Raw genomic sequence first — 21,113 nt, 5'->3', positions numbered from 1 at the left:
TAAAAATACTATAGGAGTATTTGGTGATACTATAACCAACTTATGTGAAAACTAAAGACCTCTATTAGTAGGCCTATGATAACTGAGTGCATACGCCAAGGTTATACATAATTAAAGATATTATAGACTCAGAATCTATGACTATTGCTCTACTTCCTGTTCCTTGTTTGGTTGTGGACTTAGAGTAGAGTCATTTATTCGAAAGTCTATTCTATCTCAAATTATGTATAACTGATATGCACTACGTGATTATAGACGTAACTAATAAGGATCACCCCTATAAGTAATTATAGGATTAGGCGTCTATTAATTATCTCTTCTACCCCTATTCTCGCACGAGCAACATGATGTGTAAATTTTAACGCCCGTACAAAACCTACTTCTACCCACTACCATAACTCCGTCTCCAACACATTAACAGAAACACCAAGAATAGTTCACTAAAGTGCGAAATTATACATGTGTATATAAATGGTAAGGATATTTACTAAAAGGTTTATCAATGAAATAGGCATGCATTTTATTTCATTGAATCTCACTACTTGGTATTACAAACAATTTACAACTGGTAACTCTAAGATTCTTTAGGTGTACCTCGAAGTTATGTGTAATTAAGAAATGATTGACCTAGAAATGGTGAGTCCGCCTTAGGACCTGTTCCTTGTTTGGTTGTGGACTTAGGGTAGACTCATTAGGATCAACAGTCTAATAAAATTTTAATTACACATAACTGGGGGCATGTCAAGTGAATCTTTGGAGTGGATCAGACATGGAACAAATCACAAGATTATAATCAAGTTATTCATACTAAATTCATAAGTCTATTTATATAGACCTCTGGTATAGAGTCGTCGGCGTAGTCGTGTCGGCAATCTAGAATATGGCTAAATACATAATACAAACTATAATACCCAAATTATACAAAATTTTCTGCATTAAAAATCAATAGACAAACACATACAATGAAACTAAAAAGGGTATCAAACTATCAAGAGAAAAACACATACAATGTAGATTAAAATCCACTAATTATAACAAAATGGCTAAGGATTGTTAAGTCCTCTCTTCTTATAAATAGCTTTGAAGCAAGCTTGCCTAAGCTTCTTTGTTCTTTCTGTCAATTCCATACCTGGCAATTTCTCCATCATCTTCTTGTGCCCTTCTAACGTCTCTATCTCCTCCTTTAATCCCAACTCCTAATTTTTTTTTAAAGGTAGATGCAATATATTTTTCATGTGAGTTCACAAAATTTACAGTGAGTTAAGTTTATATAAATATAAATCAGGAGATCGTAGTAAATCAATTGATTTGATGTGGCATATGCCTAGGGCCTATGTTTAGTTATAAAGAAACTAACAATTAAAATTTTAGAAAATACCAAAACTACTTTGGTTACCAAGTGCATGAGTAATGTATAGAAGGTTATTATCATAATTTACCTTGGCATTTTCAATGAGGGATTGAAGGCTCTTAAGTTTTCTATGAGGCCATCTGTTTATGTTTAGCTCTCTGCATCTTTTCTTCAACACTGTTAAACTTATCCCTAGTTCCTTTGCTGCCATGATTATAGGCATGTCAAAGTACTTCTCTATCTCTTCAAACTCCAATGGTCTCAATCTCTTTGCCACCTTCTGGCCACCGTGATCAGTGGTGGCAGCACTAGAACTACATATAGCCTCACCACCGGATTTACAGTCTTCACTGAAACTAACCAATGGTAAATTACCATCCTCCAAACAATCCCATAAGCTTATATCTTCAAGGGGATCAAAATCGTGAAACTCATTTCTAGAAATGATGTTTTGATCTTTGTTAAGTACTGTGGAAACGTTCTGATCGAGCACTTCATGCAATTTTTCCGACAACTCGTAATCATGATGGTTGAGCATGTCACCACTGCAAAAATCCAAAAACTCAAGATAATCAAATCCAACACGATGAAAGACTCTTTTTGATCACTACAAATCCAAACCATGTTTTGATCAATGTCGACAAAATCACTTTTCTGTGCGTAAGATGGTGTAATGAGTGACGTTTATATATACCTGAAAAGATCTTGATGATCAAAGTACTGAAACCAATCGAGGTCATCTATGGGGTTTTGATGATCTGCAGGTGGATCCATTTGTGAGGGAGAAGTTAAAAGTCGCGGTAAGAATGTGATGATTTATATAAGTAAAGTGGGAGAAGTAATTAATAGCAAATTGTTGGGAATGCAACAAAACAAGTTAAGCACTTCTGAAAAATTGATAAATGATTTCGGTAACACTCGCGGAATATAAACTAGTGAGAATTACAAATGAAATTGAATATATATAGTCTATGATGTTATGGTTATTGTGTATCTAACAAATGAAGAGAAAATGAATATATATATATATATATATATATATATATATATATATATATATATATATATATATATATATATATATATATTCTTTGAGCCGTAACCTTCTTCTTCAATTCACACACATATACGTATATGTTGCTGCAAATTATGACTTGTGTGCCTCATGCATTTAATGCATCACATGCCTACTGCATATTCTTGACTTTGAAGCTACGTACCAGTTTCCAATTTCCCCAGTAGCACAGTTTTCATTAGAAAGTACTCCAAGTCTTCACACATGAACCAGTTAGAAAGTACTCCAAGTCTTCACACATGCAAATTATGACTTGTGTGTCGCTATAGGTATGCCGTTGGCTCTTGTTAAAAACCTATAGCGACAACAAGTCATCGTAATAGATTAAACCTGTGGTGACGACAAGTCGTCGCTATAGGTAACTAATAAAACTTTATTTTTTAACCCCGAAAATATGATTGACAAAATCTATCCGACGAGACCCTCGTGATACCTCTTGACGAAATTGAAATCAACGAGAGTCTCCACTTCGTGGAAGAACCGGTAGAAATCATGGATCGAGAGATCAAAAGAACAAAGCAAAGTCGTATTCCCATTGTGAAGGTCCGCTGGAACGCTAAACGAGGACCCGAATTCACCTGGGAACGCGAGGATCAGATGAAACAAAAGTATCCACATCTCTTCCCAAACTCTTGAAATCCCAGTCAAAATGAAAATTTCGGGACGAAATTCCTTCTAACGGGGGGATGATGTGACAACCGTCAAATTTCGGTCAAGTCAAAGTCAAACAAAGTCAACAAGTCAAACCGGTCAACTCCAATAACCCTTGTATGTTAGGGTTTACGTTATGTAATCACTATACAATTCGCTATTTTAATGAGAAATCATCATTTGGAAAGTTCATGTGTTTGATTTTCCTTAGCCTTATCAGTGCTAAACAACGAACCAAAGCGATAAAACACTATTGCACAATCATCGGGATTGTGTAGGACACTAAATCATGGCTTAAAGGGGGTTTATGGACCTTGCGTTGCGAATCCGGACACTCAAAAAGATCACAAACGAAACCTCTCTCAATCTGTTTCACTCAATCTCTCTCTATTACAATCTCTCCCAAATCTCTCCCGAATCTCTCTCAAAATTTACTTTAACTTTTTGTAATAATTTGGGTCATCTCGACCCTTAACCGGGTCAAAAACCGCTTGAAACGAGGTAAAAACGGGTGAAATAGCCCTAAGGAACCCAAAACCCTCCTATTAGAAGCTTCTCAGCATGCGAGACCGAAGCCTCTCAGCATGCGAGACCGAAGCCGAAGCCAACATGATAGACCGAAGCCGAAGCTACCGAGACAGAAGCCTCGCATGCGAGCCTGCTGGTACGAAGCCTCGCACCTTCGGCCCCATGCGAGAGGTCTCGCAGATAGCTTGTTTTTCCCGGTTTTCGACTACGACTTCGTTTTAACTCCGTTTTTCATTATTTTAACGTGGGATTTTCACCCAAAACTTTATTTTATAAACTAAGGCCCCAAAATATATAAATCCCCAGGGTTTTTATAAAAATATATTAAAAGAATTAGTGGTTGAACTAATTATTGAGGGAATATTTGCTTTTCCTTATTTTATGACAAAAGCAAACCACCACCACCTCACTCTATGATCAGCCACTCTTTCCCACTACCCCTTGTCACCTTGGTGGACCTTTACACCCAATCTCCAGCTCTTCCCATGTTCTAAGAGCTGGAGAATTGGTCATCTCTCCTCATTCTCATTAACTTCTTTCATTCTACACTTAGCAACCAAAGAACACTCTCCAAAATTCTCTCATCTTTTCTCTCAACTTCAAGAACTTCAAGGCTTTCTCCAGGTATTTATTTCTTCAATTATTAAGTATCTTCATCATTCATATAATTATTACACTCCATTCTACTCAAATCATTGATATCTTACACAAATTCCATCTTATTCGGTGTTAGATTCTCGAATCATCAAGACATCTTCTTAGTGTTCTTGGGTTGAACACTTCCTCTCTCTTACTTTCATCTACTGAAACCACATAGGGTGAGTTCATACCCCTACATTTAGATGTTGTTCTTAAGTTTTAAGTGGGGAATACAAGTAAAATCATCAAGAACACAATTAAACTTTTTCTATCAGATTACATCAGAAAAGATGAACTTCGATCACGGACTGTTTTGGGCAACTTAAGTATTTTAGTTTTCAAAACTGTTCCAGGTGCAAGTATTTCAAACTCTTAGCTTTAAAATGGCTACTTGCACATCTCCATGTGATTTTTCTGCAATTTATGGTGATTTTTACAAAACTGCCTATTATTTCAGAGGCAAACCCGGACCAGTCTGTGGTTATGGACATTTTCACCTCTGTTAGAGATCACTAAAAATCATGATAAAATTTATGAACAAACTAGACTCATATTCCAAACTCTCAGAATTTGCGGATTTGGATTTGGAGCTTTGATGATTTTTCTATAAATTTTCTAAGAACAGCAACAGAAACTATATTCAACAAAAAGCTGCTGTCAATTTCATTTCACCTTGTAACATGTTGAGCAAGGTGTATATCTTTATGTGATTATATGTTATTGCAATATATGTCATTTTGTCTTAATATATAGACACACATCAGTTTACAAATGGATTTGGACATATTGAATATAAAGAATAACAAGTGATTATAATCAAAGTACAACCGATATATTCAAACATTTAATAAACTATTTTGAATATAGTTTGCATACATTACTACGTACTACCCTTGGTTGATAAACTATAATAGGTATAGTTTATGATACATTACATAACACATACATTTAAAAAGGGTACATTTATACAAAGAAGATTTTCATTAAGCAAGGTACGGCCATACGGTACCAAGTTTTCATAACACGTAATTCCGTTAATGACTTTGTGAGACATTTACTTCAAATTACCATTAAGTCCTGTATTGTAACCAAAGTCTCCTTGAGGGAGAGCGTGATAGTTGTGTATAGATCTATATTGGGTTTGACAAACCCACACCTAAACTGCATGCAACAGTTAGACCGATAGGTCTGGGGTGACAAATGTCATAACATTTCCGACGCCTGAAGAACGTCGTTTCATGCCAACTAGGTCATAACATGGTTATAATAACTCACATGTGGTATTAACAAACATAGAATTTACGGGGATTTCACTAAAATCAAACGGGTTTATGTCGATTTAAACTTGCATTGTTTTACTATAAGGAACGAACACTACTTGTACATTTCGATCTTTGGGTTTTAAGACTACATTTACACATTAAGGAAAATATTGAATTTTCTGGAACGAACACTACTTTTACAAGAAAAGGCTTTGATAAACTCACATTAAATATAAACAAACATAGAATTTAGGGGGATTTCACTAAAATCAAATGAGTTTATGTCGATTTAAACTTGCATTGTTTTACTATAAATATGACAAATTACTTGTACATTTGTATTCTAAGGAAATCACTAAACAGGTAAACAAGTGCTTTTGAGGATGGGACGTTAAGGCGTCAAACATTTCATATTTTATCAACATAATGTAATTGATTCATAAACATGTAATTCATACAATGATGTAACTTTTTCAATTATATTTATGTTGGTTATGTTTACTTTGATCACTATTGAAATTGTTGTTATGATACTATACATGAAGTCCTCCACCCCCGAACGTTTCCGCCATCGTTGGTTTGGGGGTGTGACAGATTGGTATCAGAGCAATGTTTATAGTGAACTCAGTATATCGAACCACATAAGATGTACAAACTATAAACACATTTGGGACTGAAAGTCTCTGATTGAACATTTTCAAATGACTATACATTTAGAAAATGAATGGTTTCTTATTAAAAGTATAAATACATGCATACATGCTCACATAGTGTCATAACTAGAAGAACATAAAGTAAAAGAAGAGGAGTTGTACATTATGGGTATGCCTTGGTATATGTAAATCAAGTCTGGGAAGGATATAGCCTGATCAACTATATCTGTCCGAGGAGTGACTTGCATATACTGGGGGATAGTCATAATGGGCAACAAATCTAACAACCTAACTACACCCTACAGGGAATACTTTATGAATCGAATCTAAACACCTAAAAATACTATAGGAGTATTTGGTGATACTATAACCAACTTATGTGAAAACTAAAGACCTCTATTAGTAGGCCTATGATAACTGAGTGCATACGCCAAGGTTATACATAATTAAAGATATTATAGACTCAGAATCTATGACTATTGCTCTACTTCCTGTTCCTTGTTTGGTTATGGACTTAGAGTAGAGTCATTTATTCGAAAGTCTATTCTATCTCAAATTATGTATAACTGATATGCACTACGTGATTATAGACGTAACTAATAAGGATCACCCCTATAAGTAATTATAGGATTAGGCGTCTATTAATTATCTCTTCTACCCCTATTCTCGCACGAGCAACATGATGTGTAAATTTTAACGCCCGTACAAAACCTACTTCTACCCACTACCATAACTCCGTCTCCAACACATTAACAGAAACACCAAGAATAGTTCACTAAAGTGCGAAATTATACATGTGTATATAAATGGTAAGGATATTTACTAAAAGGTTTATCAATGAAATAGGCATGCATTTTATTTCATTGAATCTCACTACTTGGTATTACAAACAATTTACAACTGGTAACTCTAAGATTCTTTAGGTGTACCTCGAAGTTATGTGTAATTAAGAAATGATTGACCTAGAAATGGTGAGTCCGCCTTAGGACCTGTTCCTTGTTTGGTTGTGGACTTAGGGTAGACTCATTAGGATCAACAGTCTAATAAAATTTTAATTACACATAACTGGGGGCATGTCAAGTGAATCTTTGGAGTGGATCAGACATGGAACAAATCACAAGATTATAATCAAGTTATTCATACTAAATTCATAAGTCTATTTATATAGATCTCTGGTATAGAGTCGTCGGCGTAGTCGTGTCGGCAATCTAGAATATGGCTAAATACATAATACAAACTATAATACCCAAATTATACAAAATTTTCTGCATTAAAAATCAATAGACAAACACATACAATGAAACTAAAAAGGGTATCAAACTATCAAGAGAAAAACACATACAATGTAGATTAAAATCCACTAATTATAACAAAATGGCTAAGGATTGTTAAGTCCTCTCTTCTTATAAATAGCTTTGAAGCAAGCTTGCCTAAGCTTCTTTGTTCTTTCTGTCAATTCCATACCTGGCAATTTCTCCATCATCTTCTTGTGCCCTTCTAACGTCTCTATCTCCTCCTTTAATCCCAACTCCTAATTTTTTTTAAAGGTAGATGCAATATATTTTTCATGTGAGTTCACAAAATTTACAATGAGTTAAGTTTATATAAATATAAATCAGGAGATCGTAGTAAATCAATTGATTTGATGTGGCATATGCCTAGGACCTATGTTTAGTTATAAAGAAACTAACAATTAAAATTTTAGAAAATACCAAAACTACTTTGGTTACCAAGTGCATGAGTAATGTATAGAAGGTTATTATCATAATTTACCTTGGCATTTTCAATGAGGGATTGAAGGCTCTTACGTTTTCTATGAGGCCATCTGTTTATGTTTAGCTCTCTGCATCTTTTCTTCAACACTGTTAAACTTATACCTAGTTCCTTTGCTGCCATGATTATCGGCATCTCAAAGTACTTCTCTATCTCTTCAAACTCCAATGGTCTCAATCTCTTTGCCACCTTCCGGCCACCGTGATCAGTGGTGGCAGCACTAGAACTACATGTAGCCTCACCACCGGATTTACAGTCTTCACTGAAACTAACCAATGGTAAATTACCATCCTCCCAACAATCCCATAAGCTTATATCTTCAAGGGGATCAAAATCGTGAAACTCATTTCTAGAAATGATGTTTTGATCTTTGTTAAGTACTGTGGAAACGTTCTGATCGAGCACTTCATGCAATTTTTCCGACAACTCGTAATCATGATGGTTGAGCATGTCACCACTGCAAAAATCCAAAAACTCAAGATAATCAAATCCAACACGATGAAAGACTCTTTTTGATCACTACAAATCCAAACCATGTTTTGATCAATGTCGACAAAATCACTTTTCTGTGCGTAAGATGGTGTAATGAGTGACGTTTATATATACCTGAAAAGATCTTGATGATCAAAGTACTGAAACCAATCGAGGTCATCTATGGGGTTTTGATGATCTGCAGGTGGATCCATTTGTGAGGGAGAAGTTAAAAGTCGCGGTAAGAATGTGATGATTTATATAAGTAAAGTGGGAGAAGTAATTAATAGTAAATTGTTGGGAATGCAACAAAACAAGTTAAGCACTTCTGAAAAATTGATAAATGATTTCGGTAACACTCGCGGAATATAAACTAGTGAAAATTACAAATGAAATTGAATATATATAGTCTATGATGTTATGGTTATTGTGTATCTAACAAATGAAGAGAAAATAAATATATATATATATATATATATATATATATATATATATATATATATATATATATATATATATATATATATATATATATATATATTCTTTGAGCCGTAACCTTCTTCTTCAATTCACACATATATACGTATATGTTGCTGCAAATTATGACTTGTGTGCCTCATGCATTTAATGCATCACATGCCTACTGCATATTCTTGACTTTGAAGCTACGTACCAGTTTCCAATTTCCCAAGTAGCACAGTTTTCATTAGAAAGTACTCCAAGTCTTCACACATGAACCAGTTAGAAAGTACTCCAAGTCTTCACACATGCAAATTATGACTTGTGTGTCGCTATAGGTATGTCGTTGGCTCTTGTTAAAAACCTATAGCGACAACAAGTCATCGTAATAGATTAAACCTGTGGTGACGACAAGTCGTCGCTATAGGTAACTAATAAAACTTTATTTTTTAACCCCGAAAATATGATTGACAAAATCTATCCGACGAGACCCTCGTGATACCTCTTGACGAAATTGAAATCAACGAGAGTCTCCACTTCGTGGAAGAACCGGTAGAAATCATGGATCGAGAGATCAAAAGAACAAAGCAAAGTCGTATTCCCATTGTGAAGGTCCGCTGGAACGCTAAACGAGGACCCGAATTCACCTGGGAACGCGAGGATCAGATGAAACAAAAGTATCCACATCTCTTCCCAAACTCTTGAAATCCCAGTCAAAATGAAAATTTCGGGACGAAATTCCTTCTAACGGGGGGATGATGTGACAACCGTCAAATTTCGGTCAAGTCAAAGTCAAACAAAGTCAACAAGTCAAACCGGTCAACTCCAATAACCCTTGTATGTTAGGGTTTACGTTATGTAATCACTATACAATTCGCTATTTTAATGAGAAATCATCATTTGGAAAGTTCATGTGTTTGATTTTCCTTAGCCTTAACAGTGCTAAACAACGAACCAAAGCGATAAAACACTATTGCACAATCATCGGGATTGTGTAGGACACTAAATCATGGCTTAAAGGGGGTTTATGGACCTTGCGTTGCGAAGCCGGACACTCAAAAAGATCACAAACGAAACCTCTCTCAATCTCTTTCTATTAAAATCTCTCCCAAATCTCTCCCGAATCTCTCTCAAAAGTTACTTTAACTTTTTGTAATCATTTGGGTTATCTCGACCCTTAACCGGGTCAAAAACCGCTTGAAACGAGGTAAAAACGGGTGAAATAGCCCTAAGGAACCCAAAACCCTCCTATTAGAAGCTTCTCAGCATGCGAGACCGAAGCCTCTCAGCATGCGAGACCGAAGCCGAAGCCAGCATGACAGACCGAAGCCGAAGCTACCGAGACAGAAGCCTCGCATGCGAGCCTGCTGGTACGAAGCCTCGCACCTTCGGCCCCATGCGAGAGGTCTCGCAGATAACTTGTTTTTCCCGGTTTTCGACTACGACTTCGTTTTAACTCCGTTTTTCATTATTTTAACGTGGGATTTTCACCCAAAACTTTATTTTATAAACTAAGGCCCCAAAATATATAAATCCCCAGGGTTTTTATAAAAATATATTAAAAGAATTAGTGGTTGAACTAATTATTGAGGGAATATTTGCTTTTCCTTATTTTATGACAAAAGCAAACCACCACCACCTCACTCTATGATCAGCCACTCTTTCCCACTACCCCTTGTCACCTTGGTGGACCTTTACACCCAATCTCCAGCTCTTCCCACATTCTAAGAGCTGGAGAATTGGTCATCTCTCCTCATTCTCATTAACTTCTTTCATTCTACACTTAGCAACCAAAGAACACTCTCCAAAATTCTCTCATCTTTTCTCTCAACTTCAAGAACTTCAAGGCTTTCTCCAGGGATTTCTTTCTTCAATTAGTAAGTATCTTCATCATTCATATAATTATTACACTCCATTCTACTCAAATCATTGATATCTTACACAAATTCCATCTTATTCGGTGTTAGATTCTCGAATCATCAAGACATCTTCTTAGTGTTCTTGGGTTGAACACTTCCTCTCTCTTACTTTCATCTACTGAAACCACATAGGGTGAGTTCATACCCCTACATTTACATGTTTTTCTTAAGTTTTAATGGGGGAATACAAGTAAAATCATCAAGAACACAATTAAATTTTTTCTATCAGATTACATCAGAAAAGATGAACTTCGATCACGGACTGTTTTGGTCAACTTAAATATTTTAGTTTTCAAAACTGTTCCAGGTGCAAGTAGTTCAAACTCTTATCTTTAAAATGGCTACTTGCACATCTCCATGTGATTTTTCTGCAATTTATGTTGATTTTTACAAAACTGCCTATCATTTCAGAGGCAAACCCGGACCAGTCTGTGATTATGGACATTTTCACCTCTGTTACAGATCACTAAAAATCATGATAAAATTTACGAACAAACTAGACTCATATTCCAAACTCTCAGAATTTGCGGATTTGGATTTGGAGCTTTGATGATTTTTCTATAAATTTTCTAAAACAGCAACAGAAACTGTATTCAACAAAAAGCTGCTGTCAATTTCATTTCACCTTGTAACATGTTGAGCAAGGTGTATATCTTTATGTGATTATATGTTATTGCAATATATGTCATTTTGTCTTAATATATAGACACACATCAGTTTACAAATGGATTTGGACATATTGAATATAAAGAATAACAAGTGATTATAATCAAAGTACAACCGATATATTCAAACATTTAATAAACTATTTTGAATATAGTTTGCATACATTACTACGTACTACCCTTGGTTGATAAACTATAATAGGTATAGTTTATGATACATTACATAACACATAAATTTAAAAAGGGTACATTTATACAAAGAAGATTTTCATTAAGCAAGGTACGGCCATACGGTACCAAGTTTTCATAACACGTAATTCCGTTAATGACTTTGTGAGACATTTACTTCAAATTACCATTAAGTCCTGTATTGTAACCAGAGTCTCCTTGAGGGAGAGCGTGATAGTTGTGTATAGATCTATATTGGGTTTGACAAACCCACACCTAAACTGCATGCAACAGTTAGACCGATAGGTCTGGGGTGACAAATGTCATAACATTTCCGACGCCTGAAGAACGTCGTTTCAGGCCAACTAGGTCATAGCATGGTTATAATAACTCACATGTGGTATTAACAAACATAGAATTTACGGGGATTTCACTAAAATCAAACGAGTTTATGTCGATTTAAACTTGCATTGTTTTACTATAAGGAACGAACACTACTTGTACATTTCGGTCTTTGGGTTTTAAGACTACATTTACATATTAAGGAAAATATTGGATTTTCTGGAACGAACACTACTTTTACAAGAAAAGGCTTTCATAAACTCACATTAAATATAAACAAACATAGAATTTACGGGGATTTCACTAAAATCAAACGAGTTTATGTCGATTTAAACTTGCTTTGTTTTACTATAAATATGACAAATTACTTGTACATTTCGGTCTTTGGGTTTTAAGACTACATTTACACATTAAGGAAAATATTGGATTTTCTGGAACGAACACTACTTTTACAAGAAAATGTTTCATAACTACATACAAAAGCTTATGCAATCACCAACTTAATTGTTGACACTCTTTCAAAACTACTTGTATTCTCAGGAAATCACTAAACAGGTAAACAAGTGCTTTTGAGGATGGGACGTTAAGGCGTCAAACATTTCATATTTTATCAACATAATGTAATTGATTCATAAACATGTAATTCATACAATGATGTAACTTTTTCAATTATATTTATGTTGGTTATGTTTACTTTGATCACTATTGAAATTGTTGTTATGATACTATACATGAAGTCCTCCACCCCCAGACGTTTCCGCCATCCTTGGTTTGGGGGTGTGACATAAGCCTCCCATCAGTTGGAAACCCTCAAAGCTAGCTATGAAATTCACGATCTAGAGTCAGAGGGCATCATTAGAGAAGATCGTTCAGATTAGTGGACGATTGAAAGACTCTAGTGATCGACAGAAAAGTTAAGCAGGGCTTTTCGAGATTCTCGCTAGAATCGGCCCTGTAGCTTACAAACTTAACTTACCCCGCGAACTCAGTAACGTACATTCTACTTTCCACGTCTCCAACTTGAAAAATGTCTGTCCGACGAGACTCTTGTAATCCCACTCAACGAAATCGAGATCAACAAGAGCCTCAACTTCGTGGAAGAACCTGTAGAGATCATGGACCGAGAGGTCAAGCAAACAAAGCAAAGTCGAATCCCGATAGTGAAGGTTCGCTGGAACGCCAAGCGAGGACATGAATTCACTTGGGAGCGAGAGGATAAGTGGAAACTGAAATATCCTCATCTTTTACTTAGTTATTTTGTAACTACTTATTTGCTTAAACTCTAATTTCGGGACGAAATTCCTTCTAACGGGGGGATGATGTGACAACCCGAAATTTCTATTCTGTACAACCACTCACTTCAATAGAAGTCAGAATTGTTTATGCTAACTTTTAAGCTTTTTGGAGTCAGTTTGAGTGTTTTAAAGCGTAGTACTTCAAGAGATAACTAGAGAGAGGATACTCTAGGGTTTATTGTGCATCAATAAAGTCTCAATACTCTAAGAGTTTGGAGTTTACGGCCCAAACATGGTGTTTACGGCCGTAAACTCTAAGGAGTATAAATATGACACTTAGTCATTTTTATCACTTTTTCACCTTTTCAAGACTAGAACCATTTCTCTCTCAAGTATCATCCAAAGTTTCTTCAAAATCTTCAAGAAAGTAAGTGTTTTCTTCCTTGATTAGTTGTTCTCTTCCTTCATCTAGTGATCTTACATGATTTCATCCATGAAATCATTCCATTTGTGTTGATCTTCAAGTGTTCTTCATTTCACCAAGAACACACACTACTGTTCTTGGACTTTAAACACCCTTACAAGCTTCTTTATTGTAAGTACTCTTACACTAGTGTGTTATAAGGCTTGTTACACTTGTTAATCAACTAGAAATCACAAAGAAACACAAGATCAAAGGTGTTTACGGTCAAGACATGTTCTTGGACCGTAAACCCTAATGAAAGGGACATTGTGAGCCCTAGTCCCTTACCAATTCTTGGATACTAGTCTAGATCACATCCTTGAATTGTTTAGGACCTTAAACATCAAAAAGATCAAGAACCATTAGAGTTTACGGCCGTAAAATCATGGAGAAATGGTCCATGGGCCGTAAACTCTATAATGTGGTGCAATGGTGCCACAATCACTTCTTAAGGCTTAGACTTGAAGTTAGGATGCTTCTTTATGACTTATAAGACCTTAAAACACAAAATGGTAGAAGTTACCATGGGTTTACGGCCTTAAACCCATTGGGATCGTAAACCCAAAACCGTAAAGTCATAAAGAGTTTACCCTTGGACCATAAACTCAAAAGCAAAGCCCTACAACCCTTAGATGCAATCGTTGGTACTTATAGCACTTGAATCAAAGTGTTTTCCATGATTTAGGGTGTCTTTACTTGATTAATTAGTTGGTAAATGACTAATTGGATACATATATGTGTTATTGCATGTTAACTAGGATTCTTGTGTGTGTTCAAGCCTTCACTTGACACTTAGCATCCTATAACATCCGTTCATCCAAACCACTCACTACAGGTGAGTTCATACCCCTTAATAAACCTTTTAAATGATTTTAAATGCTTTTATAGGGGGGATACAAGTTGAACTATTATAGTTATTATATCAATCACATGTGATTAATAACTACCAAACCAGTGGATTTCTTACTTTTCAAACTGTGTTATCAAACAAACTACTTCAAACTGTTTTTACAAACTCCGTTACATGTCAAATACTTTTATCAAACTCTGTTACATGTCAAATACTTTTATTAAACTCTTTTAAACTTTATATTCTGTTAAATGTGTATCTATATAGATATAGTTATATAAGTAGGATTGAAAGGACTTAGGAATGATAGCTCACCTTACCTCCTGTTCCTTGTTTGGTGGTGGACTTAGGGTATCGGTTATTTGTCCGAAGGTCGTTTGAATCCTAGTTATATATTGTGTATATGTATATAGATATAAAAGTTCCTTCTTTCTATTCAATACCTTTGGGTAGCAAAGGTATACAAACATGTTCATAAATAACAATTGGTTTAAGGTAGTTAGTACAGCAGTAGTTACTTAATACAACACTATAGTACTATTTTATTTCCCCATTGCATTCACTTTCTGATCTTCACACAATGAAAAATAATGTAAAAACTATATTTTTGGTTAATGATAGTCAGATTTGGGAAAATACATACTTTTACAAGAGTCTTACATACAAACAGTTGATGCCTTGGTAGAAGGCTACTTTTAGTAGAAAACATAGGGTTTTCTAGGAAAGCCCAAACACTTATAAACCTTTACAAACATTTACAAACTTGTACATCACACACTTACAAACACTTTCATACAAACACAGACACTAAAATACTTATGATCTCACCAGCTTTATGATGGGTTTGAGCCATAAGAACTTTCCTATGTGCACATGCAAACCCTAATTGCTTGGATCTAGGTTTCTCTAATTGAACATGCATTGAATCCAAGACTTGCAATACTAGATCTAATGTAATATATTGAATCTAATCATATGAAATCAGATCTGAAAGAATACCTTGAATTACTTGCTTGATACTTCTTCTTCTTGGAGCTTAGAGTCACAATTGTCACTCCTCTAATGGCTTACAAACACCAACTAGCAAGAAGATGATCTTGAGAGAGAGGGAGGAGGGATAGAAATCGGCCCTAGGGTTCCTTGGCTTGCAAGAGTGTCGATTTCTCCATCCCAAGGGTCCTATTTATACTATGAGCTATTAGGGTTTCTCCTTTAACCCTAGTTGAATGACTTAGGCCCTAAGTAATACAAGATCCTTCTAGATACAAGGCTTGGACGAAATCAAGGTTCCCAAGCCCCTAAATTTCGTTCATCCTAATATCCATAAGGATACATAGCCCAAAATACAACTATCACACATTTGACAGTTTATGCCCCTTTATTGAATTAACCTTTTTAAGTCACCAAATTAATTCTCAATTAATATATGACTTATATTAATCAAATAATATTATTATTTCCTCAATATATTATTCTCATAATATATTAATAATATTTCTTCTCTCTTAACAAATCATCCTGTCAAGTTGCTATGGTGAAGGCAACCCAAAAGGACCATGCATAACCGGGTCAAGTACTTACCAAATATAGTTACAGCCTTAGACACTAATCCAACAGTCTCCCACTTGGATAAGTCTAGTAACTATATATGCAAATATAATCCGATTAGCAATCGTAGCTCTCAAAGACGCTGTCAACTCTGATCTTATCAGTATCCTGTCCTTTAGATAAGGGATCGTATAATCCTCTGTTCTAGATATCGTGCGGACAATTACATGGAACATGGTCATACTTATTGTCCTGCAATTTGTTTCTCGATCTCAGATTCATTTGACATAGAACTTAATCGAACACATCAATTTAGTTCTGACCGGGCCCGGCACATAAGTCAAATCAAATCATCGAGGGGCCCTGATATCGCTTTTACCCTCTTAGGATAAAAGGAACAGATAAACTTCGACTTATATGCATTTATTATCCACTAATCAATTTACACACAACAATACGTTTTATAACATCAAGTTACTGATGCGTTTGCGTATTATCAATGCATAACCAATTAACAAACAATAAACCATATATCTAGGTTTTAAGACTATATGATATTACCATCTTGTGATCACTCGTGATAAATTCCATGAAGTGATTCCAACAAGTGCGGGTTTATTCCAATGCTCAAATCAAGTTCATAAGCACTCATTAACGTTGTAGCAAACCTTTGCTATGTCTAATACACTTTAGACAATCTACACACCAATTCATGACAATCTTCATTCATATCTACTTCCAACATATGAACGACTGTGGACTATTCGAATAATTCGATTATTATCAAATAATTAATTACTCAGGAAGTCAAAACATGCAAAATGAAACAATAGTTAAACAATTAACATAAGACAGTAGCTTTACTTATAAATAATAGTCCTTTATTTAATCATCAAATGTCAATTACATTTATCTATTACACGTTTCCAAACTATCTAATCTAAACTAATATCGTCCTTTAGCTCAATGCTCCTAGCGTGCTGCAAATGCTTAACCCTGCTAAGTCCCTTCGTAAGCGGATCTGCTGGGTTATCCTCTGACGATACCCTCTTTACCACGAGGTGTCCTTCTTCTACTCGATGTCTAATAAAATGATATTTTTTATCGATATGTGGAGATCTACCATGATCCCTCGGTTCCTTGGTCAAGGCAACCGCTCCTTCATTATCACAGAAAATTTCCATAGGCTCCTTTATGGTAGGCACAACTCCAAGATCACCGATGAAGTTCTTCAACCACATAGCCTCCTTTGACGCTTCGCTCGCTGCAATGTACTCTGATTCGCACGTTGAATCAGCTACTGTTTCTTGCTTGGAACTTTTCCAAGTCACTGCTCCTCCATTGAGGGTAAAGACCCAGCCCGACTGCGAACGGTAGTTGTCCCTGTCGGTCTGAAAACTGGCATCACTATACCCTCGCACCTTTAAGTCATCACTCCCTCCAAGGACTAAAAACCATTCCTTGGTCCTCCGAAGGTACTTAAGTATATTCTTGACCGCAATCCAATGAGCTCTGTCCGGGTTCCCTTGATATCTACTGACCATGCTCAAAGCAAAGGCCACATCAGGGCGAGTACAAGTGATAGCGTACATGATTGAGCCAACTGCGGAAGCATAAGGTATTCGGCTCATCTCAGCTATCTCGGCTTCTGTACTCGGGCTTTGAGTCTTACTCAATTTGGCATTACTCTGTATCGGTAGTTCTCCCTTTTTCGAGTTTTCCATACTAAAACGTTTTAGTACCTTATCCAAGTAAGTATTCTGACTAAGTCCTATTAGTCTCTTACTTCGTTCTCTCACTATCCTTATTCCCAAAATATAGGAAGCCTCTCCGAGGTCCTTCATAGCGAAACACTTCCCGAGCCAGGACTTAACCTCCTGCAGAGTCGGGACGTTGTTTCCTATGAGCAGTATGTCATCGACATACAAAACGAGAAAGCTGACTATACTCCCACTGGCCTTGACATATACACATGATTCATCTTCACTTCGTACAAATCCAAACTCTTTGACTTTCTCATCGAAGCAAAGATTCCATCTGCGAGACGCTTGCTTAAGCCCATAAATGGACTTCTCAAGCTTACACACTCTATTGGGATGCTTTGTATCGACAAAACCCTCTGGCTGAGCCATGTAAACATCCTCAGCCAACTTCCCATTAAGGAAAGCGGTTTTTACATCCATTTGCCATATTTCATAATCATGAAATGCAGCAATGGCTAGCATCACCAATAGACTTTATCTTCGCAACTGGTGAGAAGGTTTCGTCGTAGTCAACTCCAGGAGTCTGAGTGAAACCCTTCGCAACCAATCGCGCCTTATAAGTGTGCACGTTCCCATCCACGTCGGTCTTATTCTTGAAGATCCACTTGCACCCGACCGTCTTACGACCTGGTACATTGTCAACCAAATTCCAAACTTGGTTGTCATACATGGACTGAATCTCGCTGTCCATCGCCTCTTTCCATTTTACAGACTCTGGGCCTGCCATGGCTTCCTTATAGCTATTAGGTTCATCTAGATTTATTAGTGTTCCATCACTAATATACGTGTCCCCTTCGGTAGTAATATGAAAACAATAAAACTGGGGATGAACTCTAACTCTTTCGGAACGTCTAAGAGGTAAGGACTCGTCAATTGGTTCAACCGGAGTTTCCTCCTCGGGTTGAGCGCCAGTGTTAGAGGTTCCTTCATCGCTGGATTCTTGAATCTCTTCAAGATCGACTTGCCTCCCACTGTCTCCTTGGCTTATGAGTTCTCGCTCTCGGAAAACCCCTCTCCTCGCAACGAAGACAACATTGTCACTCGGTCTATAGAAGAGATATCCAAAGGATTTCTGTGGGTAGCCGATGAATATACATCGCTCACTACGAGGTTCGAGCTTGTCGTGAGTTTCTCGTCTTACGAAAACTTCACAGCCCCAAACCTTGATATGTGCCAACGAGGGAGCTTTCCCTGTCCACATCTCGTGAGGTGTTTTGGCAACCTTCTTTGTGGGTACTAAATTAAGGATATGAGCGGCAGTCTCTAAGGCATATCCCCAGAATGAGATAGGTAGTGAAGCACGACTCATCATGGAACGAACCATGTCTAGCAAGGTTCGATTACGCCTCTCAGCTACACCATTCAATTGTGGTGTCCTAGGCGGCGTCAATTGTGAAACTATTCCACATTCCTTGAGGTAGTCGTGGAATTCAAGACTTAGGTACTCTCCACCTCGATCAGATCGAAGCATCTTGATTTTCCTGCCCAATTGATTCTCCACTTCTTGTTTAAACTCTTTGAACTTTTCAAAGGTTTCTGACTTGTGCTTGATTAAGTAGATATACCCATATCTGCTATAATCATCTGTGAAAGTCACATAGAAGCGATTTGCATCCCTTGTGGTGGATCTAAAGGGTCCACATACATCTGTATGTATGAGATCCAATAAACCCTCACCCCTCGCACAAGTGCCAGTGAAGGGTGACTTGGTCATCTTTCCAAGTAAACAAGATTCGCACGTGTCATCTTCCCTAAGGTCGAACGACTCCAACACTCCATCCTTTTGGAGTTGGGCTATGCGCTTCTTGTTGACATGTCCAAGACGACAATGCCACAAGGATGCTTTATTCATACCATTGGAAGAATCCATACACAACACATCATTTCCTAGGTTATCTACAACCATAACAGTTTCATAAATTCCATTACCAGGCATTGCTTCAAAATATAAAACACCATTTAGATAAGCATAAATCGAACCATTCTCATTATTAAACGAATATCTAAATCCTTGTCTAAATAAACCATGAAAAGAAATGATGTTTCTTGCCATATCTGGCGAGTAGCAACAATTATTTAATTCTAAATTCAAACCATTCCTAAGCTCTAAAGAATACACTCCAATCTTGGTGACAGGTGACGTTCTTCTGTTTCCCATGATCAGATTTATTCTTCCAAGCTCCACATCCCTATTTCTTCCTAGTCCCTGCAAATCAGAACAAATATGGTGACCACACCCTGTATCAAGAACCCAAGAAATAGCATGAGATGAATCATTAGATTTAATTGTGTAAATACCTGCGAAAGATGGCTTGATCTTCCCATCCTTGATGGCTTGCAGATATTTCGGGCAGCTTCTCTTCCAATGCCCTATTTTGTGGCAATGGTGGCACTCTGCTTCCTTTGGGTTTGGGTTGGGCTTAGCAGGATCAACCTTGGTCCCACTAGAAGAGGAACCATTTTGGGACTTTCCTTTGTGGCGGTTCTTTGAAAAAGCCTTCCTCTTCTTGCCCCTTCCCTGTCCAATAGCCAAAACAGGAGCAACGGGTGGATTGGGAGTTGGTGCAACAGACTTGTCCTTGAGGTTGCTCTCAGCAGTCCTCAGGAGCCCTTGGAGTTTGCTTAGGGTGACCTCTTCCTTGTTCATGTGGTAGGTCATCCTAAATTGGTTGTAGCATGAGGGCAAGGAGTGAAGAACAATGTCGATAGCCAAATCTTCCCCAAAGTTGACATTCAACTTGCGAAGACGATAAACATACCTTTGCATCTTTTGCAAGTGCACAGTAAGAGACTCTCCACTTCCCATTTTAGCAGTAATCATATTCGTTATGATTGCATAGCGCTCTTGCCTCGCGCTTTGGTGATACCTCTCCATCAAGTCTAGATGCATCTCATAAGGATACATATCCTCATAGGACTTTTGGAATTCTGAGTTCATTGTGGCTATCATGATGCAATGGACCTTCGTTGCATCACGCTCATGGTTCTCAAAGACAGCCATTTCTTCAGGAGTAGCAGTTTCTGGATTGATCTTTTCGAGCTTCTCATCGAGAACATACTCTTTGTCCTCGTAACGCGCGATTATGCGAATGTATCTTATCCATTCGCTAAAGTTCGTTCCATCGAATGTCACTTTTTGACAAAGGCTCATTAGAGGAAATGAGCTAGCAGCTGTGTTGTTTGCGTTAGACATCTACAAATAGAAAGAACAAAGTTTGATTAGATTAAGTCCCTAATTAACACCCAAAAAGAAAATTAGGGCTAGGACCCAACAACATTATTTACACATTAGAAAAGG

Source organism: Lactuca virosa, chromosome 2 (assembly GCF_052849685.1).
Source record: "Lactuca virosa cultivar CGN04683 chromosome 2, Lactuca_virosa_CGN04683_v6, whole genome shotgun sequence".
Taxonomy (NCBI): domain Eukaryota; kingdom Viridiplantae; phylum Streptophyta; class Magnoliopsida; order Asterales; family Asteraceae; genus Lactuca; species Lactuca virosa.
This window is presented reverse-complemented; position numbering follows the sequence as displayed.